At 44.0% G+C, this 14,643-nt stretch overlaps 1 long non-coding RNA gene across 1 annotated transcript; it reads left to right on the forward strand.

The window, feature by feature from the left end:
* Positions 1-5,722: 5,722 nt before the first annotated feature.
* On the forward strand, positions 5,723-12,489 carry Gm46666 (predicted gene, 46666). The gene is made up of 2 exons (NR_166900.1): positions 5,723-5,936; positions 10,461-12,489. It is a non-coding gene; the product is annotated as a predicted gene, 46666 (long non-coding RNA).
* The last annotated feature ends 2,154 nt before the right edge of the window (positions 12,490-14,643 follow it).

Here is a 14,643-nt window from a genome sequence, read left to right on the forward strand (position 1 = left end):
AAAAGATGCTCCAACATCCCACAAAGACATTTGCTCAATTATGTTCATAACAGTTTTATTCGGACTAGCTAGAAACTGGAAACAACCTAGATGTTTCTCAACTGAAGAATGGGTAAGGAAAATATGATACATCTATACAATGGAATACTAGTCAGCTATTAAAAACCAAGACATCATGAATTTTGCAGGCAAAATGGATGAGACTTGAGAATATCATTCTGAGTAAGATAACCCAGTCCCCAAAGGACATGCATGCTATGTACTCATTGATGAGTGGATATTAGTCATAAACTACAAGTACCATGTTACAGACTCCACAGACCCCAAAAAAGCTAAACAAGAAAAAAGACCTAAGCAAGGAAGCTCTAACCTCACTTAGAAGGGGGAATAAAATAGTCATAAGAGACAGATAGAAGGAGGGAACTGGTTGGGAGAGGGAGTGGGAAGAGGAACGGGGATTCAGGATCAGGTGTGGGGAAGGACAGGAGAGATGACCAGATAGACGGCCATAAAAATGAATCGAAATCTGCAACTGATGGGGTGAGGAGGTGGGGGGGGGCATCTCCAGGATGAGACAGAGACCTGGGATAAGGGAGGCTTCCAAGAATCAATGGGGATGATCTTAGCTGCGACTCACTACACTGGGGATATGAAACCTGAAGAGGCTACTTCCTATAGCCAGGCAGGAACCCCAATGGAGCAATAGAGACACCAACCCACCCACAAAACTTCCAACCCAAAATTTATTTTGTCTATAAGAAAGGAAGGCATGGGGGTTAGAGCAGAAACTGAGGGAATGGCCAACCAATAACTGGCTCAGCTTGAGACTCATCCCATGGGCATCAATCACTATTCATGAAACTCTGTTATGCTTGCAGACAGGAGTATGTTGTCCTCTGAGAGGCACCACCCAGCAGCTGACTCAGATAGATAGAGACACCCACAGCCAAACAGTGAATGGAGCTTGGGAACTTTCATGGAAGAATAGGAGGAAGGATTGTGATCCTCGATGGGGATGGGAACTCCACAAGAAGACCAAAGAGTCAACTACCCTGGACCCTTGGGGCTCTCAGAGAGTGAACCATCAATCAAAGAACTTACATGAGATAAACCTAGGCCTCTCCAGACAGATGCATGGCTTGGTTTTCATGTGGGTGCTGAGCAACTGGAATGGGGGCTATCCCAAAAGCTGTTGCTCATATATGGGATGTGCGATATGTTCTTCTAGCTGGGCTGCCTTGTCTGTCCTCATTGGGAGAGGAAGTGCCTAGCCTTGCAGAGACTTGAAGTGCCAGGGTCGGGGGTGGGAGTGGGGGGAGGATACCCAGAGACCCCCCACCTGCTCAGAGGAGAAGGGGGTAGGGGGTGGAGTATGGGGTATAGGAGAAGGATTGTGGGAGGGGGTGACTTGGAGGGGCAATGAGCGGGATATAAAGGGAATAAGTAGAAAAAGAAATTTTAAAAACCAAACAAGTTTTTCTGAATCTAGAGCTAGGCTGGTGGCCAGCCAGCCCCAGTGGATCTTCTTGCCTTTACCCCCAACGCCCCTACCATCCAGCTGTGCTTGGCTTTTTATGTGGGTGCTGGGGATACAAACTCATATCCTCAAGCTTGTGAAATAAGCACCCCTTTGAGCCCTCTTGATACCCAGTTGTTACTGGGTATCATCTAAAGATGGGGGGGGGGGCTCATACACTGTGTCCAGGCTGGTCTGGAACTCATCATCTCACCTAGGTAGGCCTCAGACTTAGAGCAAACCTTCCCGTCTCAGCCTCCCAACTACTGAGATTACAGAGAAGTCATCGGGCCTCCATGTCCCTCGACAAAGGCAATGTGAGTAGTTTTCATTCATGCATCACAATCTTGTACTTAAAGAAAACTTGAAAGAGAATTTCCTACATATTTTTTTTAGCAACAGCATCCTCATTAGAGTGCATAGTTTCCCCAGAGAGCAAGCCCATGGGTTTTCTGTCTTTTTGTACACATAGCTGGGTTCAAAAAGTTCCATTATCTTTACCGGCACAACTGGAAGGACTTTAAACTGCTCACTGCCACACAAAAGTCATTATTCAGGGAAAAATTATTGCAAGCATACGCGATCCAGCAGCTGCCAAGGGGTAAACTGCAAGGGCTACCTAATGGATGTCAACATAACCTAAAACCAGAGCTGCGTTTAACCGGTAGAAGAGAAAACATACTAGCACCCGTACCCCCTCATTCTCAGGATAACCTCATCACTCTTGGAGACCCTCCATTAGAAATACCAACTCATTAAAGAAATCCGAGAAGGGTGTTCCCCCAGTTCCCTTTCTCCCTCCCAGTTTTGGCTCTTGATTTTTTATTCCACTCAAACCCACCTTTCTCTTAGGCGTGTTAACAATATGTTTGAAATCAGGCTAGGATGAGGTTAGACTGCGATTAAAGTGTCTGTTGTGTGGGTGTCATAGCTGGCCATTGAAAGGCCCGGTGCCGGTGACTCACAGCCGCTCGGTTATTACATACCCAGGCAGCTTGTGAGCCAGTTGTTTAAACTGTTGATATTTAAAGCCAGCCTCAGTGGGAGTGTTTACTATAGACATCCAAAGGACTGCAAATCGGAACTCTTTCTCATCCCTCATCCAACCTAGCAGAATCACACACGCTGCCTGAGACGGTAAGAGCAAGGGAGGGGCATTGCTGCTCTGCACACACATGCTGAAAACCACAAACCAAGCTTTCTCCGAACTGGCAGAGACCAAAGACACTGTCAGCTTCTCTGGTGACTCTGGATTTTGATGTGTACATACAGTTTTACCAATGCTGGCATCATAGGACTGCACATAAGACTATCTCCACAGCATCTGCCAATCTGTGACCTAGGCAACGTGGTCCAATGTTGGTGGAGACAGTTTTGGGACTGTATGTTATAGAAGGCTGCATGAGATTGAATGCCTCTTAGACTGGGATGGGAATGTGTAAACAGCATTGGTTCCGCCTTTTTCCTTTTGATTTGGTCTTGGTTGATCTCGTTGGAAAAAAAACAAAACAAAACCCCAAAACCAAGCACTTGATTTTCTTTTAGTTAAATACTACTTTTAAAGGAAAGAAGCGATCCAGCAATGTCAGATAAATTTGGTCATGCTCATCATTGGACAACAGCCTCTTCCAAGCTTAAAACAGATCCAATGGATGTTGTCCTATTTCTTACCGCCTCAACCCACTTTCCCAGTTGTTTATTTGTGTTGAGACCGGGTCTCACTACACCACTCTGGCCGCCTTGGAACTCTGTGTAGACCAGGCTAGCCTTGAACTCACTTACCTGCTTTTGACTCCCTGGTGTTTCTTTCTTTTTAAATTGGTGATTTCCCCCCCAAAGTGAATGTATTTCTTGATAAACTAAATATCCAGTTGTACTTGTTTCAGAATACTTTCAATTAGTTTCTGCACTGCACTGGTATGTACACTTTAGGTTTTTTGTTTTTGTTTTTGTTTTTGTTTTTGTTTTTGTTTTTTGAACATGTCATGTAGCCCAGGCTGGCCTCAAACGTGTTACATTGTTGTTAAAGATAACCTTGAATTCCTGGTCCCTGAGTGCTAGGTTTACAGGTATTTCACCACCACACCCAGCTTCTATGGTACTGAGACCCAAACTCACGGCATGCTAGGTAAGCACTCTAACAGCCACGCCACATCCCTGACCAGCCTGGTCACGTCCCTCACAGGACTCCTTCCAAGCATTAGCAGAGACAGATCTGGCAATGCTTTTCTAACACGAGGGGGCTCAAATGTAGGGAGTTTGATGATCAGAGTTTCTCTGGCGTCAGGTGGGTGGAGCTGGGCTGCAGGTCTTGCCTGATTGTGTGTGTGTGTGTGTGTGTGTGTGTGTGTGTGTGTGTGTGTGTGTGTGTGTGTGTCGGGGCGGGGGCTTCTGTAGCATTGGGAGGGCTGGGCTGTTCAGCCAGGGAGGAACCACTCGACTTTAAAACTAACTCTCTCTCTCTCTCTCTCTCTCTCTCTCTCTCTCTCTCTCTCTCTCTCTCTCTCTCTGGCTTTTCGAGACAGGGTTTCTCTGTGTAGCCCTGGCTGTCCTGGAACTCACTCTGTAAACCAGGCTGGCCTCGAATTCAGAAATCCACCTGCCTCTGTCTCCCGAGTGTTGGGATTAAAGGCGTGCACCACCACGCCCAGCTCAAAATCTCATTTGAAAACAGAGACAATTTCTCTGTGGTTCTGTGACTCAGAGACATGTATTCTTTTTCTCACAGTTTATTTTTCCTGAGATGGAGGGTATTCAGGTCCAGCATGGATACTCCAGGATGAGATACACTGCTCCTAGATACTCCAGGATGAGATACACTGCTCCTAGATAAACTTAAAAGGAGAAGGCTAAGTTTGGTGGCACACCCTGGAAATCCCAGCATCAGGGAGGAAAAGGCAGTAGAGTGGCAAGGTTGAAGTCAATTTGGGCTACAACATCTGAAAGCCAAACAAAGGTTGCCTAGGCTTCTGTTCCTGGGACATCGCAGCATAGGGGACATGTGCACTGGTGTCACTACTCATGGGTTTGCATTTCTTTCTAACAAACATCAGCTTACGTTTCCCCTAACAAGAGTCTCTCTGGAGGCCTGATTAATTCTCCATATTGTAGTCCAGGAAAAGGGGAAATCATATGAGCAGGCTAATGTTGTTGAACATTAAATAAGATTATGCTCATAAAATGCTTACCGTGGTGCCTTTGTACCCAGGAAGCACAAAGGAAATGTCGTCGTCGCCATCATCATCATCACCGTCATCACCATCATCACCATCATCACCATCATCACCATTATCACCATCATCACCATTATCATCATCACCACCATTATCACCATCATCACCATTATCATCATTATCATCATCATCACCATCATCACCATTATCATCATCACCACCACCACCACCATCATCACCATCATCACCATCACCATCATCACCATCATTCTTTATAACACAGTAGCTGACAATAACTTTCCAGTGTTCCATTTCATTCACAATCTCTGTGTAAGGAAGGCAGTAACATCTTAGCTGCTGATTCTTCCTCTGAACTTCAGGAAAAGAACCAGTGCCTGGAGTCTCAGAAGAGCTGTAGACTCTCCTCTCTCTAACAGGCCTAAGTCTGTGCTCTGCTGAGTCTAATTAGCAGTTCTTGATCTTAGCCTCACCTCAGAGATCACCACAGCTCACAATATGCTCCATCAGCAATACACATGGAGAGGGGGTGGGGTGGGGATCCAGGCAACAGCTCAAAATATCCATATCAGTGATACAGGCATGGAGGGGGGTGGGGGGGGATTGGGAGGATTTGGGGTAGAGGAGTGGGGGTGGGTATCTGGGCAACAGGATTTTTTTCTAATGGTAAATCTCAAGCAAACAATAGAATTACCTGGCACACCTATAATTAAAGTTAGACTCATGTGCACCAGCTCCCTAAATTGGCAGATCTGGAGTGGATGCCCCGAGGTCTGTATTTCTGTCATGTTCCGGTGGTTTTGGTATGGTATGAAATATGAGAATTGCCAGTGTGTGGTGACCAGGCTGCCAGAAGAGCAGGGAACTGCTCTTGATTTTGCTGCTTGGTTTTGTTCTTCCTGCTCAGTGAGATAGGTGATTGATTGGATGGCTCACCGAGCTGGCTCACATCCCTCTGGCTCTAAGACTGGGAAGTCAGAGTCATCGTTCTGTTGCTTTGTCTGCTGAAAGCAGCAGCAGTCTGTCCACCTCTTCTGGGAAGTTCACCTCCTCTCGTGATTCCGGAGAATTTTCTTGCAAACATGGGGCTCCTGCGCCATTGTTACTACTTCTGGTTGGATGCCATACCAAAACAGGTCAGCCGGAACCGTTCTACGGGGGTTTTGAACTTGAAGAGAGAGCTGAAGACTGACCCTTCTGTAGCGACAGAGCAGAAGCTGTCTCAGGAGGTTGGCCACATTCTACTTCCTTTGCCACAGAATAGAGAACTAGGGGGATGCTTATTTACACGTGCCAAAGTAAAGACGGGAGGTGGGGGGGGGGGGGGCAGTTGGATCTCTTGTTCTAAGGACCTGTGCTCAATTCTCAGCTTTCGAGTATTTGAACTCAAAACAAATAGAAAACAATAGCACAACGGCACCAAGGAACAGAGGTTCCAAGTTAACACACCCTATTCCTGAAAAACGACGCTCTATGCTTTTACAGACATCCTCACGTGCACTTCTCTTACTGCCTTTTAAGCCTATCACCTGACCTGATTTTAAAAGCGAGATTCAGGACTTGCTCAGTGGTTAAGAGCGTGCACTGTTCTTGTGGGGGACCGGGATTCAGTTCCCAGCACCCACATCAAGTAGCTCACAACCGCTTCAAGCGCCAAGAGATCTGCTGCCCTCTTGTGGTGTCTGTAAGGACCTTCATGCACATGTATAGCTCACCGTCATCACTACACACACATACACACATTCACACACACACAGTGTTTCTTAATTTAAAATGAGATGCAATTCAGATGCCATAAAATTCTGTATTTTAAGGTATATATAATTCAGTGCTTTTTAGTATATTCATAAAGTGTACAACCATAATAATTACATAGTTGTCGAACATTTTATTACTCCAAAAAGAAACATCACACCAGCTGTATATTATTATTATTTATTATTATTATTATTTTGCTAGTTACAGTGACAAAATATCCTGATAAAAGCATATAGAAGAGAAAAAAGTCTATCTGCTTCACAACTCCACGTTACAGTCCGTCATCGTGCAGCAGGCAAAGCCGCAGGAACTTGAAGCAACTGGTCACAGCACATTCATAGTCAATCACAGAGAGCAATAGATTGATGCCTGCATGCTGGTGTTCATCTATCCCTCTCCATTCTGTACAGTCCAGGATCTCCTTGCTCAGGGCACAGCCACCCTGCAATTAAGATGGTTCTTCCTATGTCAATGAACAATCCCTCACAGACATTCTCAGAGGCTAACCTTAAGCTAGACAACTCTCACAGGTGAGTCTGGACGCTTCCCTCCTAGGTACCAAATGGACAATTAATGCTCATTGTCACAACATTTGTAGACAGCGATTTCCTCCCACATCCCAGCCCGTTCCCATCCTTACCAACTTCTACCCTTAACATGGGTGGTTCATCCTCCATTTACAGGGAGGGAAACAGAGAGTGAGAGAGTCTAGTCACTTTCTTAGAAGGGCAGAGCTGAGCTGAGAACATGCTAATTCATCTCTCTTCCCTTCTGGGGGCATATTTGTGCCCAGTTTAATTCCTCAATTATTCTATTTGCTTGCTACTGGAGACCCTTGCATAGTGTCATCTCTCTTTGAAAATAGTATTGGTTATTCTGGAAGATTAAGCTGCCCAGACACGGGCTGCTGTGATTTGGATAACTTTTTTTTTTTCTGTAATTGGAACATACTTGACCTCCTTAGGAGAGAGATTGGCTACTGAAGGCAAACTGAAAGTCACTGAAAAGTGACTTTCTTATAAACCTAGGGAAGAGAACAGGCAGAATGGCAGAGCCACAGGTCTCGTGGCAGAATGTCTACTTACAGAGTTTATTAAGATGAATATCCCTTATGCTAAATTAAGACAGAGTTCAATGGGAACGGCCTAAGAAGGACGGAGAAGATGGGAGCATTATAGTTTGAGTCATTTGGAGTTCAAACTAACTTAGAGGTTCTCCTTTGGGCGGATATTATGTTACTAAGACCGATTGCCCACTGATTGCTTTAATCTCATTACAGAAGGCAGTAAGTTGCAATCTGATTTCTAGATGATGAAAGACAGCGGAGTGTTTTGGAGACACCAATTTGTTCGCCTGCAGTTCTTTTCCGTGTTTAGCTTCGTGGGAAACAGCTATCCAATCTCTACTGCAAGGGCAAGAATGCATCAAGGGCTACACATTTATATATTTGGGGTACACACCCATATGCCCCTTGTGTGGCCCCTTTTCCATGGCTCAGAGTCTAATTTTGTTCCCACAGATAATACCAGGCCTGCATACCCCAGGCTCCAGAGCCCCTCGGGGCAAAAAGCTAAAGAACAGCAAGTCCTGGGAACAATTGGGGAGCCTGTTCAGTTTTGGCTGTCTGTGTCACTGCCTTGCCAGGCTGTCTGAATCGCTCGGGGAACACCCAGTCTTTGCCAGGACTTGAGCATAACAGTAGAAAACAAAAAGGAAATACCCCAAATTTCCCAGAAACTGAGAATTGGAGCCTCTATTCTCTCCCCACACTTGAATAAGAAGATCCCCTGTTCTAAAGCACCAAGACTCTTTCCCACCCTAGTCGGGACATGCCGGCCCAATGGTCTCTCTAATGACCAATGTTAAAATATTGTCATACGTTCATTTCCCAAACCATGGAGGTCTCCAGATCCATCTTTCATGTCATTGCTCTGTTGGCACGTTTGAACCTTGCTGCCCTCAAGGCTCACTCCCTTGACACTGTCCTGTGTATCCAACTCACGTGTCCTGATTGTAAGGCACTCCTGAGCTCCTCACTGCCATTCACTTTGCACCTTTCTGTTATGATGGCTTCTGGACTCATTGACATGTTTAATCTGAGTTCCTTAAGTGGTTTCTAAGGATCTGACCACACACACACACACACACACACACACACACACACACATGTGTATGTATATCTTTATACCCCTGGAACCTGATGTCATTCTTGTCCTGGGTATTTTATCCATTTAAAAATAACTGTTGGGTCGCTGAAACACAGCAGGCAATGTGAGATGCTGCAGGGAATAATATAATTGTTCTTATAATCAGGCTAAAACTGTAAGGCTTGGTAACTTCAGAAGTCTTAGGTCACTTGCATCACATTTTGTTGTTTAAAGGCAGTGTGCAGGGGCTGGACAGGTGGCTCAGTGGTTAAGAGCACTGGCTGCTCTTCCAGAGGACCCATGTTCCAGTCCTAGGACCCACAGGATGGTTCACAACTGTCTGTAACTAATTTCAGGGGAGCCAATACCCATTTCTAGCCTCTATGGGCTCCAGGCACACAAGTGGTGTACATACGTACACAAACACAAAACAACCATACACACAAACTAATTTTAAAGCAAAAAAAAAAAAAAAAAAAAAAGCAGTGACCCAGGGCTAGAGACATGGCTCTGTGGCTAAAAGCACCTGCTGTTCACCTGAAGGACCTGAGTTCAGTTCTCAGCACCCATGTTCCATGGCTTGCAGCCTGCTCTAACTCCAGTCCGGGGGAGACAATGTCATCTTGTCTTTGAGGGGCTTCAATGGACACCCTTATGCATGCTCACTTACACACACACACACACACAAATACAAATAAACTAAGAATGATGATAAGTTCCCTGCAGCAGGATTGAAGATGCTGTGTGCAGCGGACAGGGTCTCCTAAGAAAGGTGCAGAAAAGCAGCTTCAGTGCAAAGAACAGCCCATTGCCTGTTTATCCCACAGCTCCTTCTTAAGCAGCAGTGGTAATATCTAGCTTAGATCACACACACACACACACACACACACACACACACACACACACACACACACACACAGCACACAAAAGTGCCTAATGAATATGAGCTGTGGGTTTCACTGTTTGTTTCTTATGCAAATTATGTCTTATAAGGTAGTAGTGGAAAGCCAGCATCAAGAGGAAGAGAACGTTCAGGATCCAGCCACGCTGGCCACGTTCTCTCCAGCTTTCTTTTTCATCTTAGGCTATCTCCCTGGCTTCAGACTCTTTTTTTTTTTTTCATGCTTATTTATTTGATATTTAGAATCATTGCCACAAACAGCGTACCCCGAAGCAAGCTGCCTTTCCACTAGTTTATATGGAAATTAATGTAGCTTTCTTGAGTTTTTTCTCTATTGCATATATTTGGGCAGCTTCAAATGACTAATGGGAAGATTCATATTTCTGAAACCCTAACTCAGCGAATTAAATGTTTATATAAAAGATCTTAGTCTTATTCATGTATCTCCATGCTTTTTAATATTCAAATTGTAATCATATAGTTTCACATTTCATATTTCATTAAATGTTAATCACAATTCTTAAAAATGTTTATCATTACTGCATGCTTAAATTTGCGTTTGTGTGCACACACATGCACACGCGTGCACACAGTGCTGTGCATGACGTGTCTGTGTAGAAGAACAGGTGCTACAGTGCATATGTAGAGGTCAGAGGACAGATGTGTGGAGTCAGTTCTCTACCTTCATCTTTATGGAGGTTGTGGGGATTGAACTCGTGACAAGCATCTTTCCTGCTGAGCCACTTCAGCAGCCCGGTTTTTGCTTTTCATTTCACGGAACCCTAAAGTCCGTGTTTAGCGCTTGTGTAGCACACCATTTAGTAAAAGTGTGTAATTTCTTAAACCTAACCTACCAAACATTTATAGTGTTTTCATTTCTAATCTCCAGGATTTTTGTTATTATTATTATTGTTATTATTATATTATCATCATTTTTCTTTTGTCAGCCTAATTCCTTGAAAAGAATTATGGGAGAAGCAACCGTTTCTACGGCGTGAAAGAATTCCTATATGATGCTACATTTTGGTCCCAGGTCTGAGCCTGTGGTTGGGCCACTAGCAATTTGTGCGGATCAGCCTCCCCACCACCTTGGCAGCGCTTGATGTTATTTCAAAAAACAAACCACAGTGAGGTGGGAAGAACTGGTTTAATAGACACAAAGTGATGTTTGCTTTTCCTTAACTGTTTACTTTTCTACCGTTGTTTTTCCTCCAACTTTTTATTTTGAAAGTTTTAGGTTTGCAGAGAAGTTGGTGAAAAAAAAAAAAAAAACATACCAAGCGTATCTTCCTCAGCTGGAGTCACCTGCTTTCAATATTTCCCACATTTGCTCTGTTTTCTATTCTGAACACACACACACACACACACACACACACACACACACACCATACATATATACACAGATATGAACACACACATCTTACACGCGTTCTCGACCGGCCAGGAAAGACGCAACAAACCGGAATCTTCTGCGGCAAAACTTTATTGCTTACATCTTCAGGAGCAAGAGGCAAGAGCCAGAGCAAGAGCTCTATTGCTTACATCTTTAGGAGCCAGAGCGCAAGAGAGCAAGAGCCAGAGCAAGAGTGCAAAAGGGAGAATGGCGAAACCCCGTCCCTTTTTAAGGAGAATTATTCTCCGCCTAGGACGTATTACTCCCTGATTGGCTGCAGCCCATCGGCCGAGTTGTCGTCACGGGGAAGGCAGAGCACATGGGGTGGAAAACTACCCTTGGCACATGCGCAGATTATTTGTTTACCACTTAGAACACAGGATGTCAGCGCCATCTTGTAACGGCGAATGTGAGGGCGGCTCCCCCCCCCCCACACACACACACAAATATATACATATCCATACCCGGGCACACAATTTTTCTTGTTCAGTCAGTTGAACCGTGATGACTTTATGATACCATATCCCTAGCCTCTCCATCATGTGTGTTCACATAAGCCAAAAAAGAGCCATGTATTTCATACCCAAGAATTCCCAGCACTGGAGATGGCAGTATACGCCTATAATCCCAGCACTTGGGAGGCTGAGACAGGAGAATTGTGAGTTTGCCACCAGCCTAGGGTACATAGTAAGACTGGCTGGTTTTGTGTTAACTTGACACAAGCTAGAGTCACCACAGAGAAAGGAGCCTCAGGTGAGGAAATGCCTCCATGAGATCCATTTGTGAGTTATTTCTCAATTAGTGATCACTGTGGGTGGTGCTATCCCTGGGCTGATGGTCCTTGGTTCTATAGGAAAGCAAGCTGAGCAAGCCATGAGGAGCAAGCCAGTAAGCATCACCTCTCCATGGCCTCTGCATCAGCTCTTGCCTCCAGGATCATGTCCTGTTTGAGTTCCTGTCTTGACTTCCTTCAATAATAAACAACAATATGGAGGTATAAGCGGAATGAACACTGTTCCCCAATTTGCTTTTTGTTCATGGTGTTCACAGCAATAGAAATCCTAACTAAGGTAGAGACACTGTATCAAAAGTAAAAAAAAAGATGAGACTTGGTGGTTTAGAGTACTGCTGCTCTTTCAAAGGAGCCAGGTTCAGTACCCAGACCCCCATATGCAGGTCACAACCATCCATAACTTCTCTTCCAAGGGATATAATAACACTCTCTTTTGGCCTCCACAGGCACTGGTCATGCAAGTGGTACATGATACACATACAAGCAAAACACCCAAATACACACAATTTTAAAATAATAAGAGTGATCTTTGAACAAGCAAACAAAAAGAAAAAATAAAGGAGAAAAAGGAAAAGAAGTAAGAAGGTCTCAAGTGGCGCTACCTCAGATAGAAAAGCCAGCAAAGACATCCAGCGGCGGGGACACCACCTGGAGGGACAGGTTGGCTGAAGAACAAGGTGCTGAGGCTGAAGTCCCAGCTGAGGACAGCCAGATGAGTGAAGCTGGTTGGTATCATGAGGAGCAAGGAACAGCTCCAAAGTTAAAAAGAAATAAAATGTTATTAACTTGGTGTGTGTGTGTGTGTGTGTGGTTGTTAAGTTGCAATAAACAGTTAATACAAATGTTACAGCTCTGGGAAGAGGCAATCCCAATTTGTTTCAGATGTATTTAATCTTTTCAAATTCAGGTTAAGTTATATATATATACACACACATTTTTTAAAAGGCAAAATTTTAAGGCTTACAGCAATGATTTATTATTATTATACCTTCTGATCTAGTTGGTTAAGAATTCAGAGAAGAGGGCTGGAGAGATGGCTCAGCAGTTAAGAGCACTGACTGTTCTTCCGAAGGTCCTGAGTTCAAATCCCAGCAACCATATGGTGGCTTACAACCATCTGTAATGACATCTGACACCCTCTACTGGTGTGTCTGAAGACAGCTACAGTGTACTTACATATAAATAATAAATAAATATTTTAAAAAAAAAGAATTCAGAGAAGAGCCAAGCAGTGGTGGCACACGCCTTTAATCCCAGCACTTGGGAGGCAGAGGTAGGCGGATCTCTATGAGTTTGAGGCCAGCCTGGTCTACAGAGCAAGTTCCAGGACAGCCAAGGCTACACACAAACACACACACAAACCATCTCGAAAACCAAAAATACAAAACCAAAACCAAACCAAACCAAACCACCACAACAACCAAAAGAATTCAGAAAAGATAACTTGGTCTTGGAGCAGGGTCACTTCTTGGTGGTTCTCAGGTGGCACTTGGGGGCACTGAGGTAATTGGAAGGATCTTCTCTTAAACTCCCAGCCTGTAGTGCAGCATGACATCACTTCCAGTGGATTCTGTTTGGAGCAGTCACAGAATGTGTGCATGTTCAGGGACATGAACAGGGCTCTCTTCCACCTTTTACGTTTGCTTTAAAGATTTATTTCTATTTTATGTGTGTGAACCCTTTGCCTGCATACATGTGTGTACTATGTGAGTACAGTGTTCAAGGAGGCCGACAGAGGGAGGCAAATCCCCCGGGACTGCAGTGACTGGCAGCTGTGAGCTGCCAAGTGGGCCTGGGAATCAAACGCTGGTCTTGCAAGAGCAGCAAGTGTCTAGATGCTGTCTCCAGGCACTTGGTGGGTTTTTGTTGTTTTGTTTTTAGTTAAGAACTCACTCTCTAGTCCAGGATGGTCTAGCTCTCACTATGTAACCTAGGCTAACCTCCAACTCAACAAAGTCGTCCTGCCTCAGCCTTGCCTCAGCCTTGCTTGGGATGCAGGTCTTTGCTATCACGCTCAGCTTTCTCCCTTCTTAAAAAGTTACTTGGCCGGGCAGTGGTGGCGTACACCTTTAATCTAGCCCTCAGGAGGAAGAGGCAGGTAGATATCTGAGTTTGAGGCCAGCCAGGTCTGCAGAGTGAGTTTCAGGACAGCCAAGACTGTTTGTCACATAGAAAAACCCTGTCTCAAAAAAACAAACAAAAAAACGTAATCTTTTTGAAATGTATAGTACATTATTCTTTTCCAGCCATTTTCATGCTCTCCCTCTCAAATTTGTGGCCTTTTTCATATATATATATATATGTGTGTGTGTGTGTGTGTGTATAACTATTATATATTATATAATACTATATATATTATTACATATATTATATGATACTATATATTATTATATATTATATAATACATGATATATTGCACATATATATTATATATTGTACATAATACTAAAATATACTGTACATGTATGTTTATGTATTTGTGTATATATGTATTATAAATATATGTATATATTTATATATATAAATGCATATACACACACACGAACTGCTGAATCTATTCAGTGTTGCTTGTGTATTTATTTTTAGGGCTAATTACTTGGTATTAGATGACCAATTACAGTATTAGATGGTCAATGCCACAGGTCACTCCTGGAGAAGACTGGTTCTTCCTTTCTGTGCAGTCATATTGCCAGTAGTGCTTCATCTAGCAGAGACCACTACAGAGAGCCCAGCTGGTCAAAATGTAGAGGACCATTGACCATAGGTCAACTGATGCACCTACAAGCTCTATACCAAACTCTCAGAGATACCACAGAAGAGAGAAAGAGGAAAGACTGTAAGATCCAGAGGACCAGGACACCTATATCTGTCAGGAAACTTGCACCCATGAACTCGGAACAATATGACCATTTTAAAAAGATCTGAATAAAGACAACACCACTTG

Source organism: Mus musculus, chromosome 19, assembly GCF_000001635.26.
Source record: "Mus musculus strain C57BL/6J chromosome 19, GRCm38.p6 C57BL/6J".
NCBI classification, from domain to species: domain Eukaryota; kingdom Metazoa; phylum Chordata; class Mammalia; order Rodentia; family Muridae; genus Mus; species Mus musculus.